This window comes from Aptenodytes forsteri, unplaced genomic scaffold, assembly GCF_000699145.1.
Source record: "Aptenodytes forsteri isolate BGI_AS27 unplaced genomic scaffold, ASM69914v1 Scaffold184, whole genome shotgun sequence".
NCBI classification, from domain to species: domain Eukaryota; kingdom Metazoa; phylum Chordata; class Aves; order Sphenisciformes; family Spheniscidae; genus Aptenodytes; species Aptenodytes forsteri.
Window position 1 is genome coordinate 2,805,152 of NW_008796078.1, and position 7,252 is coordinate 2,812,403.

A 7,252-nucleotide genomic window follows, 5' to 3' on the forward strand; every position below is an offset into this window, starting at 1 on the left:
GCGGCCGGGGGAGGCCGGAGCGCCCGCTGGGCTTCTGCCCTGTGCCTGTCAGCACGGGGAGCGGCGCTCGTCAAGCGGGCCGAGCTTGTGCCAGGGCCCGGAGGCGGGCTGCTGTCCTGCCGTCCCCGGCCTTCGCAAAGGCGCCTTCTTCGTGGAGTCTGTTTCTGGTCTGTCGGCAAACTCCACTTTTTTTTTTTTTTTGAGAAGAAGCAGTTTTGGCTGTCGATATAAACTCATTTTCCAAATCTGTTAATCCAGAGTCTCTAACACTTCTACCCAAGCCTCCTGATTACTAGTGCATTTTAACACACGTGAACGTACCGAAAAATCTATTGAAAAATAAGGGGTTGGTTTACCTGGTTTTGAAATCTGGAGCATCCCTTTGAAAGCAGCTTCATCATTGACTGGCATTACTCTTTTCTGACATCTTTTACGAGTATGATATTTATCTTGGATCTTTGAAAATTCTTTAAATTCTTCCTCTACTGTATCTCTATATCCGATTTTTACTATGCTGAGTCATCCTAGGCATAACTGTCCTCTCAGTTGGGCTTGGTACAGTCTGGCAGGACAAATGACCCAAGATTCCCTCCACAGCACCTTGCTTTTGTAGGTCCAGGAACCATGACACTGCAAATCCAGTCAGGTTTTGGCTTGACAGAAATGAGACAAAATATGCAATGCTGTCATTCCTCATACATGTTTTTACTGAGAACGTTCCGTGGAACAGAAAAGGCAAAAAGGTGTACTAGAGGAAAAAAGATGCAGCCCAGACTGAAGTGGTAGGAGATTCACCTTTTGCATAAGCATGGTTTGAAGATTGTCTGCTTTTATATGGTCAACAGAGGCCACCCTGGAAATAGGAAATTGGCTTCATCTTCCGTGTAAGCCATAATTTTAAGAATGTATTTCCCTGTTCTAGCTAGCCTGTTACAGGGTGCTATAAAAAAGTCTTAAATGAACAAAATCTTACCTAGAGCTTAAAGTTTAAAAAAAAAAAAGTTTATTTATGATTTTTCATAACTAGACCAAGGGAGTACTTTTTCATCTGAAACTAGCAGAAAAATCTGGTAACCATTTTTTGAGAGCAAACCACATTGTTAGAGCATGAAACTTGATCATTACTAACTTCAGTTTAGCAATTTCACGTTGACCCTGCCAGACCCGGTCTGGCTCCTGTAGAGCCACTGCGTCTGCAGTAACCTTAGGTTGGAGGCGCTGCCAGACTTAAGCTGGCACTTGTTGAAAGTTAATTTGTTTGATTTTTGCGAGGGAGGGAAGTGTTAGCTGGCTGAATTTTCTACTGGTTTAACTCCTTGAACCAACGTGGTCTTCAAGGATCACAGAAGCACAAGGGAAAGAAGCAAAAATGCAGGTGTTAGCTGGGAAGGGCAGGATTGCAGCAGTACTGACTTAGATTTGCTTAGCCTTTCAGACCGACACCCTTAGGGGTCGATGCAGGAGTGGGGACAGCTTACCTTGGTATGGTTGCAGTGATTTCTGTCCTCAGCTCTCTGTGCTGCTTCTCTGTCTGAAACTGCAAATCTAGGGCTAGGAGAGGAAAGCTGCTTTTATAGTGACTAGTAGTCTGCCACACCTTACTGCCCTGCATATTGAGGTGACCCCGGATCAGTTTGCTTCGATGTACCATGATACAAGTTGAAGCAGCGTGGCTGAATCTTCCCTGCAGCTTGGCCCTTAAATGCTGTGGAAATACAAATTACAGGAACAGACAACAGGAAACTTTATTTATTGCCTTACTTCTATATCGGTGAGGAAAGGGCAACTGTTTCAGAGTTTGTGTCCTCTTTGTTCTTTATTACCTGAGAAAACGAGGAATGTCTGGGCAGATGAATCTAAAATAGAAGTGCCGGCTGTATCTGGCAGAGAAGGCAAAAATACTCAAATCTAAATTCTTGTAGCACGTTATGTTTCTGTCTTCTAGGAAAATATGGTCCAACTAGTGACATGTAGGCCAGGTCCAGCCTTTGTTTTAAACTATTACCTTTTCTTTGGAGGAGATGAAGATACGTTTGCTCCCATAATAGTTGAACGCTTTCTATTGTGCATGGTGTGTGCACACATGCCTATGGCAGGCCATGTTGGGGCAAAGGAGAAACAGAGGCATTTTTCCACTGTATGTGTGTAGCACAGTACTAAGTCTGGAAGTTGTAACTTCTGTATCTTATTGAGTCCCGAACCTGTCATCCAGTCCTATAGCCACAGACTGGAGTGCATAAAGATGATAAATATTTTTAATTAGATGCTGTTCCATGTTTATCTATTAATTTATATTATCAAATTGACCAATATGTTTGCATGTGTATATGACACTCGTGAAAATTACATGCAGGTACTTATCAAGGAAAACTGCTATATAGAAAGTAGTAGGAGGTGGGTGTTGTGGGGAGAGATGTACAGCCTAAAAAAATCAAAATTGTGAGTGATTTCCTTAAAAGGAGATGCTGACATCTGAAAAACAAAGTCCTGTAATTAGGGTTTGGCTTTGTGCTTGCTCTGGTCTTAATATGCCTGAGTGCCTTGGCACAAATCTGCTGGTTGTTATATCTACAAAATGGAGAAGGCTTTTTTTCAGCAGAAGTTATGAAAATACCAGAGCAATGGAAAATAAACAAAACTTGTTGGACAGTTTATAGTCCTTCTGATCTCTTTCAGTTATATATTTCATTGTCATGTGCACTGTTTTAAAATTTAGGGGGGGGTTATTTAATGTTAAAGGGCTGAACTAGACATCAAAACTTGGGATTTTTACCTTTGTAAATTAGTTTTAGAGTTTGTATTTTCCTCTGACAAACCTATTCTTAAGATGGAATCCTGAGAATCAAATTGAGTCTTGTTCTTGTTTACTTTTAGATGCCTGTCTTAGATGTCAAGCTGAAAACAAACAAGAAGATTGTGTTGGTATGTAGTGATTTCATTCGCTTGTTTTTCAATTGAAGCTTCTCTCAGTAGGGTGCATTTTAAAGTTTGAAGGGAATACTAATTTTATTAATGCTCAAAAGTAAACTGGTGTCTACATTGTTCTACATTGTGTCATCTTTTTACATTACTTTATGCTTTATTTTTGAGCACTAATAAAATTAGTTTTCACTTCAGAGATGCTTGAGAAGAAAACAGCTTCAAATTTGCAGTCAACACATAAGCAACTGAGAGGTTTAAGTTTCTCTCACCCTGAGTATAACTGAGGAGATGATAATGTACACTTTTGAAGTGGGTAGGAAAAGGCTACTTTTTTTTCTTCTGAGATGCATGCCAGAAGACACAACGGTAATACCAATAAAAATCCTCTGTTCTGAAATAAATGTGTGTCTGGGTTAGAAAGCAGTATTCTTCCCAGTCTTAATTCAGACATAGTGGAGGCAATTGCTTGTTTGTTCACTTTCCATTTGAAGAAGTGGAATCACTTGAGTTTGCTATAATGCTGTTTAAACATAAACATACTTTCAATTGCATACCAATGTATGCAAAAGCAAATCTTAACTTAATTCTGATATATTTAAATCAGAAATAGTGAAAATTGTCTCAAAGAGTTTGCTTTAAACCTTTAAGTCAACTTTTAAACCAGTGGTAAACCTTTCCATGCCCTTGTTCTTTCTGTTTTGAAGTATATTGTCTCAAACTTAATCCACTGTTGGTTTTGATGATTGTTTCAATGAGAAAAGGAATTTCCTGTTCCAGATATCTTAATTGGCTTGCTAAGTGTCCTATTTAAGATAGTCAGGGAGGAAAAAAAAAAAGCATAATTTACAACACTCCTTTGATTGGTACCCTTGTATTCCAATACGGAAAATGTGAACTAATAAGGGAAAAAAGCAAACTAATACTATTCAGGAGTAGATGGACAATAGATAACCCTTTCTGTTGTGTTGAAACAGTTGTAGCCTGTGAATAACTTCTGGTCTAAGATCCCATTTTGAGGCTATATAATGTGTCAAATGTGCCTCCTTGATATCGTACGCTTAAGTTTAAACACCGCATTTCAGATGAGAATTTGGTGATATGCTCTTGTATGATAGTCGGTCAGTAATGCATTGGCTGTATTTTGGTACTGGGGAAGGTGAAGTGAAGAACTTGGATAGTTGCACATATTTCCTGGACACAACGTGATGAATGTGTTTATACATTCACAAAACTCTGTCACTTTATACAAGAAGGTGAGAAGATACGCATTATTTTTTTCGTGATTGGAAATAAGTAAAAGGATTGATGACAGGGAACTGACTATCATCAGAACGACCATAATAATCCAATCTCAGTGGATAAATCAGTGATGACCCATTTTGTCTCTAAAGCTTACAGTGGTTATAAACATCTGAGAATGATAATTTGGACCTTGCTGTAGGTGTTGATTGGACAGTTGAGTGTGACTGGAACATGTTCTTTCTTCTCTTTCAGTGGTTTGGGGAGAATGCAATCATTCCTTCCACAATTGCTGCATGTCCTTGTGGGTGAAACAGAATAATCGCTGTCCCCTCTGTCAGCAGGACTGGGTAGTCCAGAGAATAGGCAAATAAAAACACTGGAAGTTTTTTTTTCTGTTGAACTTGTTGAAATAGTGTATGTCTTATGCCATATGCTCATACAAATAATGGAACGTGTCAATTGTGGCATGATTTATTTAGTTTTATCTGCTACAAGATCAGTGTGGTTTTGTTGTATGTTCTTTGCTGTATGAGGAGGTAATGGTCAGTCTTACCGCAGATATTTCCACAACTGAAAAAAGAGAGACTTTACATTAACAAATGTATCTGTTATGATTTGAGTGTTAACTGCATCAGAGCATAGAAATGTGGTGGTGCAGATTATACCCTAAATACAGTTTATTTAATGTTTTTGCATAGCTAAATTAATTAATTTGAAAGGGCGACCTTACCCGTAAGTCTGATACGCTGTATAGTTTACTGTCAGGATAAAGAAATTGTTTTCTAAGTAATATTGTATATACAAAAACACAGTCGGTGAGTTTTTTAGAAAGTATTCTGGTTTTTAATCTAAAATGAATAGTGTGTAAAGCATTTGCTATGTGCTTTTTCCATCACACTATACTAAACATTTCTAATTTAGGTTTTCTTTATGACTTCAGAAAATTTTGTTTTGTTGTATCTCTAAGTCTTTCACTCTATTATATTCTTTACACGATTTCTAAAACCATAGTATTAAAATTTAACCACATTAATAATTTTTTTATTTATATTTCTGTTAAAGATCATGGAGACGTATTTTTAATCCAGAGACTTTTGGTACAAAGACACGTATTTGATATCAGTTAACTAGGGGCGTAAAAAATCTCACTGGTTACCTGACTAATATAGAAAGCAAACAAAACTGATAATTTAAATATCCCAAGGAAAGAAAGTACTAATTAAATATAGGGAAAAATGTTAAATTGTGGTTTCATGAAAATTCAGTTAATAGAAATTTCTTTATCGTCATTTTATTGGTTACAATGTTTTGGAAGTGGGAGAAAGCATTGTTTCATTTTTGTGGAAATCCTCAATATATCACCTTTTTTATACGGTGTGATTTTTTTCTTACAAATATTTAAGTGCTTGCCTCTGACTTTGTCTTTTCCCTAAATATCCAAAGTAATTACTATTAATCTGAACATATGCTGTGGGATTTTTTTTTAATATATGTAATAGGTTGAATTACTGCTTTAAGTCTGTAACAAATTCAGGCTTAATAAAATGGTTAATAAACCTGGGCGAAATTGAAGCAATGTTATATGCATATCATTGTTTACTTCAAAATTACCATCTTAAATGTTTAAGATTAATGCATTTCTCAGCAGATGTATTTCTATTTAGTGCTGTTTAAGTATTTTTAAAGATGTTTATCTTTGCTGTGTAAAGTAGTTCCAATGGCAATCTTTGTGTCATCAAGCATACATGCAGAGTTTCCTGTGTTTTTGTTTAACACTTGTAATCCTGTTTTTAAAATGTTTTGAATTTTTTAAATATAGCTTTTGTCTCATTACACACTGAGATCAAAAAAATCCTCTGTGTCACTGTTACAGTGTATCACATCGGTGGTTATTATCCCGGATGATGTCTGTCTTAAAATTGAAAACAAATATAAAATAGGTTAACAGTAGTAATGAAGTGCCTATAGCATTTACGTTGTTGTGGAGTATTTCTGTTTGTGTAAAAGGATTCTTTCTAAAATGGTTGCAAAAGAATGCCTGGTTGGATGTGGAAATAATTTTTAGCTGTCAAAGTTAAACTATATCTTATCTACCACCTATTTTCTCTGCCAGAATTTGGTCCCAGGCTCCGTCCTCTAACCTCTATTATCTCCATCTAGTCCCATCAGAGGACTTCGTTCTTCATTTTGCTTTGGTTTATAAGTGAATATGGAAAGTACCAAACTAATTTTCATCGTGCTTTCAGTTCACGTCACGTGCATGACAAGAGTAGCTGAGAATTATAATTGTAGAAAAGTTTGCAAACTGTCAGCTCAAGCAGGTGTTAACACAAATGAGGTATTAGGAAAGTTAATGTTGAAATCAAAGCAGCTGATATTTGTGTATATCTGTTTGTGTATTATAAGTATCTTGTTGACCAGTAATTAGAGGTTCACCTAGAATATAAGGTAATGAATTTTAAGTTCTGCATATTTTCCACTGTGATTTAGAGATTAGCTTAAGTCCCAGTCTTTCTATGAGCTTTGCACCAGAGAAACTTTCTTCTGTTCCAAATCATACCCTGATATTCCATTAGCATAGTTCTTAATAAGTACCCATTTTTAGTCCTGAATTTGTTCACCTCTTGTACATGCAAAATAAATCAGTTTTGCTTCTCACCCAAACATACTGTTTTATGAGTAGGTAACACTAACTTAAATAGCCATTATCGACTAATAGATTAATGCTGATCTACTTTTCTCTGCTGTTTAATAAATGCTGGGCAGATTTGGATAATTCAGCAAATCTAGCTAGAGTCTTCTCTCAAAGTGACTGGACTAATGAATATGTGTCCAAAGATCATATTGTTTCACTTTGCTTTTTATGAAGTTATGTTCTTTTAGAGAAAGCTTATGTTCCGTAGAAATCGGGAAAGATTCTGATTAACAGAGCAGAATGATTTTTGGAGCCGTAAATGTGTCTTTCTTATGCAGATACCGTAAACATTAGGTATTTGCTTGATTTGCTTAGACATGAATATATCAACAGCTGGTGTAAGCTTGAGTTCACCCTTAGGTCCCCAACTACCAGCCATTCGTACTGCTACTG